At 41.6% G+C, this 17,308-nt stretch overlaps 2 pseudogenes; one reads left to right on the top strand and one right to left on the bottom strand.

The window, feature by feature from the left end:
• Positions 1–3,531: 3,531 nt before the first annotated feature.
• Positions 3,532–4,779, bottom strand: LOC144375181 (G1/S-specific cyclin-D2 pseudogene; annotated as a pseudogene).
• Positions 4,780–8,911: 4,132 nt separating this feature from the next.
• On the top strand, positions 8,912–10,714 carry LOC144369848 (KH domain-containing RNA-binding protein QKI-like; annotated as a pseudogene).
• The last annotated feature ends 6,594 nt before the right edge of the window (positions 10,715–17,308 follow it).

Below are 17,308 nucleotides of genomic sequence, written 5' to 3'. Positions count from 1 at the left end.
GCCGAGAGAACCTCCCCCTTGCGTCCTGCAGGATTCCTGGCTGTTATGAATCTGCATGGAATTTTCTTATGCTTAGCATATATTTTTGGCATACGGAGATCTCTTCCCCTGACAATTTGGTCAAAACAGGGAAAGGATTAAAATTTGGCAGGCTGGGGGAACAAACTTCGTCCCCACTGATGGAGGAAAAACAACAAAAGAGGAATAAAGAAGAATAGACGGTAAGGTAGGAAAAGAATAAATCTGGAATCCCTTTATCGGGTGGTGAGAAAGAGGGAAAGAAAGGTGGGGGAAAGGAAGTTCAAATCAATCCATGGGGAGAATTCAACCCCTCTGGGATTAAAAACTCCTACCAAGGAGTTCAAATCCAAGAAGGGGGTTCCAGTTACTTAAATGAATCCAGGATTCCTTCTTTTGTGTCAGAAAAGCCAAACAGCCCCATACCTATTATCACAGTAGGCCCCAAGGATGGGAAAGGGGAAAAGCTAGAAGTGTCCAGTGTCACCTGGGCTCAAGGAAAAGTGGACAGTTACAGACTGTGGGTAGAGTCTCAGGGCCTGTTCCTTCCTTATCTGTCAGGTCCTGTCATCTGCTGCTTTGTTTAAGACCACGGTTTGGTCATTGTTAAATGAAGGTGCACTTTGTTTTCTCATTGGGCTTCAAGTCTCCTGGTTCTAGGGGACAGCTCCCCATAGAGGACTGGCTAACTACTGGCTGCTCAATTTCCCTCTCCAAAAACTTCTGAATTTACCACCCACTGACCCACCAGAAATTCCCTCTCATTTCAGGATTGCGTTAACTCACAAATTCCTGAACCCTCCACCACACACTTCCCGAGAGACTGGCTCACCTGGAATTCACCTCCACAGAGAAGCAGCCTCCTCGCCTCCTTTCCACTTCCAGCCCTGACTCGTCATACCTGTTCTTCCCACCATGCCATTTCAATGTGATTCAGAACCTGCAGACCATTGAGTGCCACCAAGGGAGAGGACCTGGCCCCTGCACGGTGCTTGCCTGGCCACAGCCAAGAACAGAGGTGAGAGAAGGAAGCACCATAGATACCGCCAGCCCTAGACTCATCCGCCCACAGATTCAGGCCTAGGAGAACCATGGAGACGATCTTACTCCTGGTGGGGGGGGGGGGTCCAGGCCAGGGAAGGGGAAAGACAGAGGAGGAAGTGAGAAACTTCCAAGATGAAGGGGCCTTAAGCAGACGAAAACCCTGCTTCTGAAAGGTCTACAAGAAGAGGATCTCCAAACAGCCTGCTGGAGTTTGTTTTCATTGTTTCCTGATACCTGGTGCCTTGTGGGAACCGAGTTCCTAGTCCATGGCATGATGTTCGGGTTGAATGTCTGCCATGAGGGGGAGGGAGGGAGGATCCCTGGGTTCAATGTATTTTTTTCCATCATGATGAGGATACCGGAGTCAAAATGGGAGCCTGGTGACTTCCAAAACCGAGAAGGTCCCCAGGTGTGAGACCTGGGGTTCAAATCTTTCCTGCCTTCCCCAAGGGGCCTTCGGCTTCCCCTCCTGCCTGCTCTACTCCTCACGAGAGTGGGCTCCCAAGCAGAAACTGTACGGTTGTGAGGTATAATGGAAACAAAAAAAAATGTGAACCATTGTCCTTTGTACTTATTGATTTTTGTCTAGTAAACCTGAGGTAAAGAATATTCTGTCTTTGAAGAATGTGATCAGAGGAAACCAAACCAACCCCCCGCAAAAAAAAAAAAAAAAAAAAAAAAAAAAGGAAAAAAGGAAAAAAAAAAAAAAAAAACCAACCATGAATCTGCTACCCGAAGAAAACAAACTATGGAAGGGCTTTTCCAGTATGAAGAACTGATATCTCAACCACCTACTTCAGGACTTGGAATTTAAGCAGTAAAATAATATATTATAAAAATGTTTATAAAATAGCAGCACACTCTGTGAAACATTACAGCTAGGTACTGTTAATGTGAATAAGGATGAATGATCTTAGCTTTTTAGCAGCGCAAAAAAAAATAACAATAAACTGAATGAAATAAAATGAAAGATAAGAGACCCTTAGATGTTTCTCCATCTTCAACCCTCATACTATGAAATAAGGCAGAACCTGCACATAATTCTTCAAAGCAGCCCTGTTCTGATTTTGTTTTTTTTTACTTAAAAAAAGACAAATCTTTTAACAAATAGCTTCATTACCTGTCAATTACAATTGTGCAAAAAACAAAAAACAAAAAAACAAAAAAACAAAAAACCCTCTGCTAACTGAATGCCTCTAAGAAGTGGAGGGGGGGGGAATTCAAGTACACTGAATACAACTTTGCAATAAAATTAACAAAAAAACAGAAAAGGAAACAAAATGCCACACCCTGATGTTTGGCTGTCTATCTGTCTTTGCACCAGCAATTAACTTTCATGTCCAAAGGAGAAGTATATATAGATGGGAATTCAGATCCTTCTATGCCATCAAATGGTAACAGACCTTTGTTTTTAGGCTTTTCTGAGGAATGGTGTGATGGGAATGTTAGCAGAAAGAGTTGTCTCTTGAGCCCTGGCAGGGGTACTAGAACTATGTACTAGAAAATGCCAGATTCCAGAAATGAAGAGTAACCGGACTTGGGGCAGGAAGGGAAGGGGCAAAAAAGAGAAGAGGGAAGGAGTATTCAGCACAATTTGCATAAACCATTCCATCTATCCCCCGGGAACAATTTTTCAAAGTGCTTTGCGAATGGAATGGTTTATAACAATGCTAAACTGTGGACCAGACATGCCAATCAGCACCAAAAATTATTATTATTTTTTTCTAATAAGGGATGCCAAGGTCACCTCACCCTCTTCCATAACATAGAAGATTCCATTCTAGATCCCGCCCTTGGTCTCCATCTGCCTCCATTTCAGATGAGTTTTGGTTATGGACCATAGCAAAATTTCCTCATTAGATAACAATATAGTGGTGTCTGCAATGAACCTTGTTTGGAAGAAGAAGCAGAAAGTCACCCAACACGAAACCCAGGAGCCAATCACCTGTGTCCAATTGGCAAAACCCAACATCTCTTTTAGGTAGCAGCTACTGTAGGTAAGAGTAGGTTAACATAGAGATCCAACATTGTTCCTGTCTTAGGAACATGTGGTTAGGCGTGAAGGTGCTTCTACCTCCAAAATGGTCCAATTGTGTGGACAGGTTGCTTTGTACCCCCCCCCATCATGCTTTCTTGTTTCTAATTCCTTCTTGAGTTCACTGCTTCGCAATCTAATCATGCCATAAATGGCATGCACAGTTCCTTGCAATTCCACTAAAAGGGGCACATGCACTAGTTCATAACATGTAAAACAGAGTCTTCTCTAATTTGTTCCCATGTTGCAGGCTAGCTACTTTGTAGGTTTTCCTGTAAGCATTTTACTATTGCTTTTACATAATCAAATGATAACTTCGCATATACAAGGGATTCCCTTATGTTGTACTTTGAATAGGCACCAAATGCTTTTTTAATTATTCCGTTGTTATAGGACCTTTTTCTCTCACTTCTAAAAGATCTTTAAATATGATCTAGGTGGGGGCAGAATTTTATCCTAAAACACAAAGAACAAAACATAACCAGAGAGAGGGAGAGAGCAGGTGATGAACGCGCCTCTCTCCCTGGGCCCGAATGGCAGCCTCACAGGTCGATATCCCGCACGTCCGTAGGGGTGGTGGCTTGGTCCAGTTCATCCTCCATCTTAGATCCATCGCGCTGTTCCTGACAGACCTGTTGCAGGCTGTTGAGCAGCACAGCCTCGATCTGCTCCTGGCAGGCCTTGAGACAATCCAAATCTGTGTTGGTGATCTTGGCCAGCAGCTCAGTCAGGGCATCACAAGTCAGAGAGCTCACTTCCTCATCCTGCTGGAGTCCACAGATGGCTGCTCCCACACTTCCAGTTGCAATCATCGAGGGCGGATACATGGCAAACTTAAAGTCGGTGGCACACAGAGCGATGAAAGTCTGGGCATGTTTGCGGATCAGAGAAAACTTCTCCCTCTGCTGGGATAGCTTGCGTAGGATGTGCTCGATGAAGTCATGAGGGGTGATAGCAGCCAGGTTCCACTTCAATTTGCCCAACACCACCAATTCCCACTCCAGCAGCTCCTGGGGCTTGATGGAGTTGTCAGTGTAAATGCACAACTTTTCCGCGGTCAGCGGGATGGTTTCTTTGAGCTTGGAGGCCAGAAACATGCAGACAGCACCCAGGAGCTGCAGATGGGTCTTCGGAGTCGGAACCCCAGCCAAGAAAAGGTCCAGGTAATTCATGGCCAGAGGGAAGACTTCCTCTTCACACTTCTGTTCCTCACAAACCTCCAGCATCCAAGTAGCCACCATCCTGCGCATGTATGGCTGGATATCCTTCTGCACGCACTTGAAGTAAGAGCACTGAGGAAGGTAGCGCTCCTCGATGGTGAGCAAATTCTGCAGGACGCGGTCGTCCAGCAGGTTGCGGTCCGGCACGGCCCTGCGGACAGGGTCCACCTCGCAGCACAGCAGCTCCATGGCCAGCCGAGCGACTCGTTCTCCTGATTTCTCCGACTGGAAAAGTTTTATTTTATTTTGTCGAAGGGGGAGGGGCGTGGGTTCCCCTTACCTCCTTCCTTTGGCAAAATCGGGGGTTTCCGGGGGAAAGATGAGGGCAGAGAGAGAAGCTGGGAGAGAAGAGAGGAAGGGATGGACGGTGGGCGAGCAGAGCCTCAGGGGCTGCCTAACTCGCACCGGTCCTCGCCTTCAAACTCGTCTTGCTCTCCCCAGCTCGCTCTTCTCTGCTCTGAGGCAGTGACCCAAGCTGGCTGGGCAGTTAGGTCTCCTCCCTCTGCCTCGCTCCCCTCTCCAATGCAAGAATCTTGAGAGGAAAAAATGTAAAGGTTGTGCAGTGTAAACTAACCAAGGTTAAATCCAGTGATATAGGTGTTAACTATATGCAGGTAGACTGTGGCTGAATGAGGTTGTCTTGGGATGAGACTTTGGGGTTTCTAGTTTGTTCCTGGTTTCCCTGGGAGACAGAGGTCTCTCTGCTTCGTGATTGTTATGATTCAAGATATTTTTCTTGTCTATGTCATTTGGCCATGATATTCTGCCTCAGTTTAGAAACAGCAATTGAAATGGCCATATATGACCTGACAAATCTCAGAGCCTGAGTCAAAAAAGAAAATTCCTCCTCTCATTTTTTCTTGTCAGATTTTGATCACAGCAACAACCTACCTGACCAGTCATGAACCAGGAAGGCCATTCTATATTCAGAAAGATGCTCTAGGCTGCTCAATTCCATGGTAAATATCCTGATGCCCCATCTAGTACCCCTCATTCCTTGCATTTTGTAAATTGAGCCAGATGTCCTAGTTATTCTGGGTTATGAAAGAGTTGAAGCCTCAGAACCATGCTGGAGGTGAATCCAAGGACATGTGAACAACCGGACCACTCCTCTCTATGTAGTGCCCTAACAGATACCCATATGCAGGCATGAGTCACACGATTGAAGGGATTCACTTCTAGCTTCCATGGCTTGTACAACAGAAATCATTCCTCCTACTACCAGAAATATACATGTGATCAATTTTGAGAAATACACTGAAGCTATCACATTTTTAACTAAACATGGCACCATATTCCGTGAGTGTCAAGCAGAAACTCATTGCCACTTCCATGATCACTCAGTCTCCACCTATACATAATTATGATATCCAGGCTTCATGTAATAAGATGATCCATCAAACTGCCACCCCCCAAAATGTGCATCTTTTCCAAGCAAGAGAATACAATACACTTTTTGACCTCAAGTACGTTCATTGTCCTCCACCTGTGATATCCTGTAAATTAAATATTGAAATAAAATGTTAACTTTTATTTTCCTTTTGAAGCAGGGATTGAACTCAGGGTCACTAGACCACTGAGTCACATCCCCAAGCCTATCTTGTGTTTTATTTACAGAAAGGGTCTCACTGAATAGTTTAGTGCCTTGCTTTTCTTGAGGCTTCTTTCATAACATGATCCTGCTTCAGTCTCCCAAGCAGCTGGGATTACAGGCATGTGACACCGGGCTTGGATAGTTACATAATTTTAACACACCTATGTTAGATGACACTAGAATCAGACAGAGGAAGGAAAACATATTCAAATACATTCTCATTAAAATAAATATTTTCCATAGAATTCTAATTCCTGTGATTATCATTGGTAATTTCTCACTTGTCTATTCTAATTCCCTTGACCACCAAAAAAAATGCTTTGGCTAGTGTTGATCTCTAGATAGTACTGCCAGGTGGTAGGCACAAATCATCACTCCATACAACATAGGTGCACCAGTAGCCCTGCTGAGTTGGATTGTCTTGGTATTCTGACCTTAACTGCAGTCCAAGGAAGGACTAGAGAACATGCTTCTTTCCATGCATTGCCTCCTTATTTTGAGTCAGCAATGGAAAAATAATTCCCCTGATTATCAGGACCAATCATGACCTCATAGCCACAACTTGGTCTAATGATTCCTTGTCATGAGTAGCAAAATAGAGGCTTAAACCCAGGTTACAGCAGTCATTCTTGTGTCCTGTGTTTGGAACTAAGTCCTCTTCACTACATCAATAATAGGGTTCAATTACTGAAATGGGAAGCAAACATTGTGCTAGTGAGTCACTAGTGTGTGGAGTCATTGCCAGTCCCAGGCCCTCATTCTAGCTTCAGGAATACTGCTTATTCCACAAACATCATGTATTGGATATGGGTGTAACCACTCACCAAGATTCATCTTGACTCCTCAAAAGCCAGTCAACCTGTTTGTCAGACCTGGTGTTTTAGGACATTGGGGAAATGTAAGAGTAGTAATGGCAGGAATATGGCTTGATTGCTCCCCTTTATTGGCTGTGACATAAGCATTGTGCTCAGAAGCCCCATGTTGAATACCACAATGGTGGTTAAGGTGTTCACTAAGTCCATGGATAACAGTTTTGGCAGAAGCACTGCAGGCAAGGAAAACAAGCTCCCTCAAGGGTAAATGCATGTTTCACTGAGAACTAATGTCAGTCTGCCATGATGTAAGGTTTAGTGTCATCAATCTGCTCTGAGATACGTGGCTGCTTCCCATAGGAAATAATCTTATGTTAGAACTCAGGGTTGGATTCGGCTGTTGCCACCTGGTTATAGGCAGGTCACCTCTGTGAGTGGAAATCTGTTTTCATGACCACATGAATAATCTCTCTTCATGAAAGCATGGACATTGTGTTCATGACCTGCTTGGGAAAACATGTCTAGGGAAGGAAGCCACCTGAGACACATCAATTGAATTAATTCAAGAACCACCTCATCCTCAGGATCATTTCCTTCTCTGTTCACTCTTTGTTGATTATGACCTGGCACCAAAATACCTTTATGACTTTGCAAACAAGAGTTTATTTTCTTTGTGGTAAAACTGTGATGGTGAAAATGGTCACTTAAAAGAAACACTGAATTTCTGTGAACATAAATGTGAAAATAGAAGAAGCTTGTAACATTGAACAGTGAAAGACTGCTTTTTTATACCCCTAAATTAGATTATTTATATAACTTCTGTCTCTATATATGAATACACAACCAGTGTAACTCTGCATCATGTATAACCACAAGAATGGTAAATTATATTCCATATATATCCAAAACCACTCTACTGTCATGTATATCTAAAAAGAATAAAACTTTTAAACAATTATACTATATAGATTTAGAAGTGTTGTGTTAGTATACTACTTAAATTATGAAACAAACATCCATTTTCTTTAATCTTAAATTTATTCTAATAAACACAAATCAAATTTACATGGCTGGCTGTAAATATCAAAGGGTAAATATTATTTCTGTTAATAACTCAGTGGTTAGAAAATTACCAATCATACTTTGGTTATTTCATTAAGAAAATCTACCTTAAAAATGTCAATGAGAAAACAGAAAAAAGATCATACATTTCTGAGAAAAATTTACTGTCTAAATTGACATGTAACATAAATATATAAAACTTATTTCAAAGAAATGACACGAGAAAAAGAATATGAATTATATCATAAATAAGTGTTCATCCAATCTTTGTTAAAATGATACTTCTTTGCTATAGTGGGTTATATAACATTATTAAAATAATTACGCATGCCTGTTTAATGTGGTTAAGAGACTTTGCAAAAGCTGCTTTCATGGTATTATTATTAGACATCTTTGGACCAGAGTCCTCAGATAGCAGTAGTGTCACACTCACTTTTTACCCAAAGCCTCACCTCCTCCCATAGGACATACATATGGGACTCCTGGGACAGTGTCTGGTACTGGGAAGTTGGAAACATGGGGCCTTTACCATGTGCCCATGCAGGGTACTGGGAGCGAGCCCTGCTCTTACTCCTTCTCAGATGCAAATTATCCATGATGCTAAGTCTCCTTGACCTTCTCACTGGCAAATCACACAGTTCTGGCTTCATATTAAAGTGATGACTGATGTCGTTTTGTACCTATCAGCAACAGGCTTTGCACCATGAGTTGTTCTTCAAAAGATGTGTAATTCTCTACAGCAGGTGGCATGACAGTTCCCAAACTCCCATGGTCTACATTGGGATTCTCCTAGGGACCTTTTCCTAAATAGCAGATTTTGTCTCCTATCACAAGTCCTCTATTTATATACATTATATATATATATATATATATATATATATATATATATATATATATATATATAGAGAGAGAGAGAGAGAGAGAGAGAGAGAGAGAGAGAGGATAAGTTTAAGCTTGTCCATACAGCTGGGGACCAGAACCACTGTGGCTTATGTCACAGGGTCTCCTCACACTGGAATACATACACATTCATCAACATTCACTGTAGCTCCTATAGACGCCTCCATGGGCCTCAGCTCTGTGCCCAGAGCAGGACCCAGTGCAGAGAGGTACACTAGGTCCTCAGCAGACAGTTCCCAGGTTTACCCCCACCCATACCTCCTTTCTGGAATTGGTGCCAAGGCATAGGGTAATGTGATCTGTGGAGACTGGAATATGGTCAGGGGAAATGGTAATCCCAGATAACCTGATGCAGTTGGTGAAAGACAAGAAGCTCTTGAGCATCCTGTCCAAATTCTGAGGGATCTTCAACCACCTTCATCGGCTGCCAGAGAAAGGAATTAGCAGACTACATAAAGTCATGTACACACATTAAATGGTAGTACAAAAAAGAAAAGGAGTGCAAAATGTCCTAATTCTGTGGGGCCTATTATTCAGTTATGAGAGAAACTAAATGTGTCTGTAGAGAATGATTTTTGTGACTCCAAAATGGTGTGACCACTTTGGAAAGCAGATTGCAGATTCCTTAGAAATTTTTCAATGGAATCACCATTTGACCCAGGTTTCCCACTCTTAGATGGATACACCAAAGACTTAAAATCACACCATAGTGATGCAGTGACATCAGTGTTCATAGCAGCTTAATTCACAGTAGCTAAACTGTGGAAACAATCTAGATGCCCTTAAACATTTGAATGTATAAACAAACTGTGGTACATTTGCAGAATGGAATATTACTTAGCCTTAAAGAAGAATGAAATATAGCATTGACAGATAAGTGGACAGAGTTGGGAATATCATGGAACAAAATAAGTCATTCCCCAAAAGCCAAAGCCCAAATATTTACTCAGATAAGTGGATCAGGCCCATAATATTCTGGGGGAAAGTCAAGAGAATAATGGGAAATTTTGGATTGAGCAGAAAAGAGGAGGTGGAGGGGAGGGTGTATGGGGGCAAGATGGTTGAATGAAAAACACATTACTACCCTTTGTAGGTATGATTTAATGAATGGAGTGACTCTGCATCATCTACAACAAGAGAAATGAAAATTTGTGCTCTATTCATGTAAAAAAAAATCCAAAATATCTAGATTTTAATTTTCTTGGTAGGATCTTTGGCCCAGAGGATTCACAGCCAAAGAGCTACAGGCAGAAGCTGGAGGTAAAACAATGGCCGGAGGCAAAGTCTCAAAGATAAAGAGAAGGAGCAGCAAGATAGAGCAAACTGAATTGGAAGCATACACATGAAGATTCAGATGTACTAATCACTGTGGAAGTTGATAAGAATAGAGCAAAGTAAACTATAGAGGGCCATTGAAGAATTGATGAAAATACTGGTACCTGCAGCAGAATGGGAAAAGTGTTCAAACTGAGTTAAAATTATAGAACCTTTATTTTATCCATCCTTAATAAAAATTTGAGAACAAGGTACTCAAAATGATGTGCCATGATGTGTCACTGTATTGGGCAAACTTAAGAAGATGCAGTTGATGAAACTTCTGATTCTGAATGACACCTGCAGAGGTGCCAACTCTAAATCATCTACCCTTGCCTTTTCTCTTGTTGCAACAGCCCAGGCTGCTCCTAGGATCATACCTGGGACTGCACCTTTTCTCTCAGCAGTGACGCTGAGTACTCGTCTCCAGCTGGCCCTACCATAATACCTTTGATCAGACAAATACAGACCTCTGTCATGCCAAAAGGAACTCCTCACATTGATGCTGTGATAGCCCCTCCAGGGCCAGAGACTGGGTTGATCTACACACCCTACAAATATCTGACACGTTGGCACCAGCCACTTCAGTTCTTGAGTGCCCTTTGAACCCAATGGTGTATGAGGTGCAGTGTCTACTAAAGTTCGAAGGCACAATATGTGTGTCCGTCCTTTCCAAAGGATTGTGACTGAAGGTGGAGCTGACACTGGCAACTAACCTATGAACTTCTTATCTCTGAACTCTTTGCCCAGGAATGACCTGACCATGCCTGCCTGCTGATCACTTAAATGGTTATTGCCTTTTCTTGCCTGTGGTCATTGCAGCAGGTAACATTGACAGTGAAAAATGACACTATAATTTTCATCTTCATGTCAAATATATTTAATATGAATATTTTGTATGTTTATCAAATACTTTGTATGTTTTATTATTGAGAAAGTAAATTTATGAAATAATAGATGAGTAACATTTATGAGTAATGTTGGCTCTGGACAAATTTTGAAAACTTAGTTGACAAAATATTGGATCAATGAAAAAGAAGCATGAATTTTGAAATCTGAATGCATTGGTTCTCAGTACCTTTTCTCTTACATATTTTTTTAGTTATCAATGAACCTTTATTTTATTTATTTATATGTGGTGCTAAGAATCGTACCCAGTGCTTCACATAGGCTAGGCGAGTGCTCTATCATTGAGCTATATCCCCAGCCCATCATTTAAAAAAAACATTTTTAGTTGTAGATGGACACAATGCCTTTACATTATTTATTATATGTAGTGCTTAGGATAAAACCCATGGCCTCATACATGTGAGGTAAGTAGTCTACCACTTAGCTATAATCCCAATCCCTGTATCATCATTCTTTATTGAATTTACTTCTTATTAAAGTATATAGTTTTAAGACATATTTTTACAGTATTATGTGATTTTAGCATGGTTAGATTGGAGTGATGCCTATATGTTACCATAGAGCAGACATTTATATTTTGTCTAGACTTTATTATTATCTTGGTAGTTTTCATGCTCTCTCTATATAGAAACCAACCTATTTCCAATGAGAAACATGTCATTTAATGTATTTATCACCATTGGTACAAGTTTATAATGTACGTTTCCAACTAGTTTTATATGTATGTGATATATTACAAAAAATATTCTTGAGAAAACAATACAAAAATGTAAAACCACAATAATTATAAATGAAAATTGCCAATTGTTTCCCAGCCCTTTCTTATATTGGGTGTCTTGAGATTCAGTTAGCTAATGAATAAATCAATTAAACACTTATGAAATTTAGTTGGAATTTCACTTAGCTTGCAATTTAATTATTCATTTTATTTCACCTACTCACCCACATTGTTAATTTAGTGAATGTTATAATACCAACCTGAAAAACAACCTAAAAAGCAAACTGAGGTGTATGGGAGGAGAGTACTGATGGTGATGGGGGTCACCAGGGTAACTAGTTTGTAATTCATTGAGATCTCCCTCAGGCATATCTACCTCGTTTTAGTGTGTTTTACTTTATAGGATGAGTTGAAAAAGCAACTCTTATCAAGGAAATATAATTTTATATAAAAATTTAACAAGAAGGACTAATATTAAAATTATTAAAGAACACACAAATCTGTAAATTCTATACATAATAGACTGTTATGTCTTTGGAACCATAAAAACAGCCTCTGCTCCAAGTCTTGATGGCTAATTCCAGGTGCTGTGCACTGCAGGTATCATCTCTCCTGTGTTCCAGGGCCAAAATTGCTTCTCTCCCAGGTGTTTTACAGACTATAACACAGAATCTGGGAAAAGGTCACTTGGGATGAATTGCTGGCCACAGAGAGTGGCCAGGACCACAATTGTCCTCAGGATTTGCAAGATGAACTTGGGCCCCGATCTCTCCTGGGGTCTGGGCAGGGAGCACTGAGGCTGGTATGCTGCCCTCAGCTGAGGGTATTGTCTGTGGGAAGAGTGTCTATGAATGTCCTCAGGAGCAAATTCCCATGGACATTCACCTTCAGAACCTTCTGAGTCTGCTTCCCTAGAGAGTGAACATGAGGCAATGGGAAGGGTTCTCTAGGACATTTGGGTGTAAAGGCTGAGTAGCACACACCTGGGACCCTGAGGAGCAGCACCTGTGATGACACAGGGTGGAGCAAGGACGTTGCTCTTCCAGTCCTATCCTCTTTAGCTGTATCCTCAGACAGCTCCATGCACTGAATTTAACCAAATTGTACCTCCCCTTGCATGGCCATAGTCACATGCAACTGGGGACACTTGAGTGCTCTAATTTCTTCTGATTCACTGCATATAGCACAACAAAGAAATTTAAGAAAGCAATGGAGAATATTTTAATTTTGACCTCTGCTCTCCCTCCCATTTTTTTCCACACTCAAATTGCCACTTCCTAAACTGCTTCATCACTTTTGCTGCATTGAGCCCACATTTTAAACCAGGAGAGGGCCCCTGGAAACAATTCATGTTATGGGAACTACTTTCCAACTGTGTAATCTTGACCTAGGAAAGGAAGGGTAAATTCATGCATGCTCAGAGCCAGCAAAGGCAGGAAAACCCAGCTATTCAGTGGTCAGTAAAACAGAACCAGATTGTTTATGTCTCATGCATCAGGCAACAACTCAATATTTCTGAAGCCCCCTGCACTCAAGCTCAGTACATGGACATGCAGTATTGCTCAGCATGATTCAGTGGTGTGGCCTGTGGTCAAAACCAGAGCAAGACTAAGAATGCTAGTGCAGAGAGATTTAACAGAAATTAAAGGTCCAAGGACCTCAAAGATCTAAATGAGGATAGCATATTTAGAAAAGTCATAAATGTGGGAAATATGAAACATATAAAAGCTACAGAAGCTATACATAAGAAAGGATAAATAAGAGAACCAACAGAAAATCAATTACATACAGATTTATGGTCCTTTTCTCCTCCTATTTCTCCTCCTCCTTCCCCCCCTCCTCCTCCTCCTCCTCTTCCTCCTCTTCCTTGTTCTCCTCCTCCTCTTCCTCTTCCTACTCTTCCTCCTCCTCCTCCTCCTCCTCCTCCTCCTCCTCCTCCTCCTCTGCATCAGATTCTATGTCTTCTCTGTGGACCATGGCCATGATGGTGATGATGTGGCCTTAGAAAAAGAAAAGGCAGAGTTAAAGTCAAGGTGAGAACATGAGTTGCTCCTTCTCCTGGTGTTCTAGAGCCAAAGTCAAAGCTCTCCATTTTTCATCTTGTCTGCACTCCTGTCTCCTGGCCTCCATCACCTCACCTCTGCAATGAGAAATAGATCTAGGATCCCAAGAGCTCCTTTCACGTTCATATTCTGCCGCTGTACTCAGTAGGGATGTCTGTGTCATCATTTTACTTTAAGAGGCTGCCACAGTCTCCCTGATTTTCTGAACTTAGGCCTCTGGAATACAAGCACATTCAGATGTTCCGCCTAGTCCCAGGGCTTGAGAATTAGATGAAGACTGGAGGATAGAAACATGTTCAAGGAGGAACTTCTCCCCACTCTTTTATAGGAGAACATAGTGAGCTGTCCAGGGAGCACTGAAACAATTTTCTTTAAGTCCCTCACAGTTGGGAGTTTATTTTAAACCAGGAGTAGACAAAACATAGAAGAGAAAGTGCTGCTCTAAGAAGAGAACATGCAGAGGGAATTTGTGACTTTTTATTTACTGCTTAGCACTAGTGAGAGCTTCAATTACAGTTTCACAAAGTCACTTTATGAAAGTGTGTTCCACTAGATTCCTTCGGTTGTGCATCAAACCTAAAGTGCTAAATGCCAAAAAATAGCCAATAATAAAAGCCAAGCTACTTGATGCTTAGAAGAGGCAAATTCAGGACAGAGTGGGGCTTGTATAGAAGATTGTGTATAACTATCAAAGCAGAAAAATGTCTTCTTACAAACAGGATGATCAAAGTCATGACGACTATTAACTGTTATTTTTATAAAAGCAATACATATTTCTGTTTATTTCTATTTCATGCCCACTCCTCATTTTCCACATGAGTTAGGTGAACTAAACTCCTAGAAGGAAACTTCCCATTTTGTCATACCCTTAGGGCTGTTCCTACCTGCAGTCTCTTCCTCGTCACTGCTGGATTCATAATTTTTGCTCCATGTCCAACCTTTAGAGACACAAAAATCAGCAAGAGCATTACTTAAGATTGCCTCATGCATTCTTTGTCACAATTAAGCTCATGATGGTAACTTGGGTTCATAATATTTGTACTGCACAGAATTGTGTGATTGAGGCTTGGTCCTTAGAATGGTCATGATGACAGTTGTGACATCTGTATGAGGAAGGGTTGGCTTGGAGGTGATGAGGTCTTTTAAGGGTATGAGACTCAGAAGTAGGAATATAGTTTTCTCAAACCCTTGTTAGATCCTGGTTATATAAGAAGAGAAAATGAATCATCTGATCACTGCTGGCTTCCTATCTCCCCATGTGATATCTCCCTCCTGCACCTGCATCCATGCTGACACCACCAATCATGCAATGCAGCTAAGAGGGCATTCACAAAAGCCAAGTGTTTGCCAGCACCATGGTCTTGTATCTCCAGAACTGTAAGCTAAACCACCTGTATAAATTATTCAGTCTCAAGGGTTTTCTTATTAGCAAGAAAAACAGAGTCTTACTAATATTAATAGTCAGGATCACCCTGATCTCTGATGTGGCTTCTTAGACCCTCTCTTAGCTCTGGGGAGTCAGAGGCCTCAAACAGGATGCTGCAAACAATTGCAAACCTTCAAGATTGAGAGTGGAACTGAAGGAGTCAAATTTTAACTACTTCCTTCCATTGGCACATTATTACTCTCTCCTTGAAACAGACCAAGCTGACATGCAAACTGTGATGCCAACAGTTTCAGGAATACAAACTCACAGAACAAATACTGTGCCATCATCACAGCAGCTGCCCACAAGAGAGTGCTCTCTGCCTTATGCACATGGGTCTGCTGGCCACTTGAAATGTGGAACTTGGATGAGACTTTGAAGGTTTTTAGTTAAAAATTAAATAAAATTAAAAATACATTTTAATAATAAAATTAAAAATATCCAAATAGTGATTGCTATTTTGTATGGCCAAGACCTGGAGTTTGAAAATGAAGCAAGCATAAATTTCCTTCCCCTGGGTTTCCTTAGACAGCTGTTTGCTAGCATAAGCTCACTCCTCATTTGTAAGTAGACTATAAACTCATGCAAAAGGGCCAGGAACTCTCTGAGGGACTGAGGACTCTGCATCAACAAAATCAGCATTAAAATCCAGATGGCTCCCCACAAGGTGAGGCTATCCCACCTAGAGCTGATGAGAAATGTGGGTGCAGAGCTTGGACGCAATGCTATCTTCTAAACTTCCCTAACGATTCTGGCTGGTTCTGGTGAGATGCCAGGTGGATAAGTGGCTCACTGTGGAGCCCCACATGCTGGACAAGTGAGTTCTTAGCACAGAGGGGCATTCAACAAATACTGATAGGGACTAAGATGAAGACACTCTGCCCAGGGATGAGCTCAGAAATGAGGAGGAATGATGAGCACAGTGGTCCCACCCTCCCAGTGACCAGTCAGTGTCAGTATCCATATATGTGTGATTAGGAGGACCTGGATAGCATTTGAGACCAACAATGTGAAGACCTATCAGAGACACTGTCAATGTGATATCCTGCGGGGCACACAGGAAGCAGCACAGACCTAAACTGTGGGATCAGACACCACTGTTGAGCTGAGCTTGATCTTCACTGGAGCCCATCTTTAGCTCTGTAACTAGATGAGCTGCAGATGCATTGGTCATCCCTGATGAAGGTCCCTCCAGTTTAAACATGTTTCCCATAAAGTGTTGTCTACCAAACGACCCAAAAAGGCAGGTTTCAATGTCAGTTGGAACATGCAAACAAATCCCTTCCTTAGCTACAGGAAACTCTGTCCTGTGCATCTTCCCTGTCTCAGATTCCTACCATAAGTGAGCACAGTGTGCTGGTGGACCTGAGAGTCACTGTTAAGGATGGACCCTGTCCAGAACTTTGTGCTTAGAATAGGATTGGAAAATGAATTCTGACACCTCTCAGAGAAAATGTATATGAATGTGAAAAACTGTCATGAGTGAAGTGTGATGAACAATCAAATGCCCTGACTAAATACAGGGCCTATTGACAGGTGAGGTTTGTTATTAAGTGAAGTTGCTACTGGTGCAGTGACAGGAATGAAACTGAGCTTTTTCTTATTGAGTGTCATGAAAATTTTCCAGGTTTGGATGGGATATATTTTGCAGGTTAATTGAGGTATTCTTGGCATGGAATGAACTGCACCCCATGGAAAGTTTATCATTTGCTCTATTTACTCATATGCAAAATCATGATCTAATGGACATAGCATTTTTTGTTTAAACGTGGACTTTGGCATCTTGGTGTGTATATATCTAGAGAAACACACAAATGTGCAAAAACGAATGCACAGGCACACTCAGATTCAAGTGACATGGATGTACACAGAGCAACACATACAAATCTCTCATGGAACTAACCACAACATTCAACTCACACAGGTGTTATCAGGAAATATGGAGAATGGCCATAGTTTTTTATGTTTTTTTTTGTGTGGGGGGTGTCTGTGTGTTTGTGTGTGTGTTTTTTTTAAATCAATTTGGACCACAATCTCCTCACTTCTCATTCTCAAGGAGGCAGTGGAATTACTTAGACTCTGCACTCAAAAAGAAGGGAGACGGTCTGACCCTTGGCATCATTTACATTTTGCATCAGGAAGAGAGTGAGGCCAGGATACATACCACTTATGGCTCCTCTTGAATCCTCCTGT

The sequence above is a fragment of the Ictidomys tridecemlineatus genome, chromosome 2, assembly GCF_052094955.1.
Source record: "Ictidomys tridecemlineatus isolate mIctTri1 chromosome 2, mIctTri1.hap1, whole genome shotgun sequence".
In the NCBI taxonomy this organism is placed as follows: domain Eukaryota; kingdom Metazoa; phylum Chordata; class Mammalia; order Rodentia; family Sciuridae; genus Ictidomys; species Ictidomys tridecemlineatus.
This window is presented reverse-complemented; position numbering and strand designations above follow the sequence as displayed.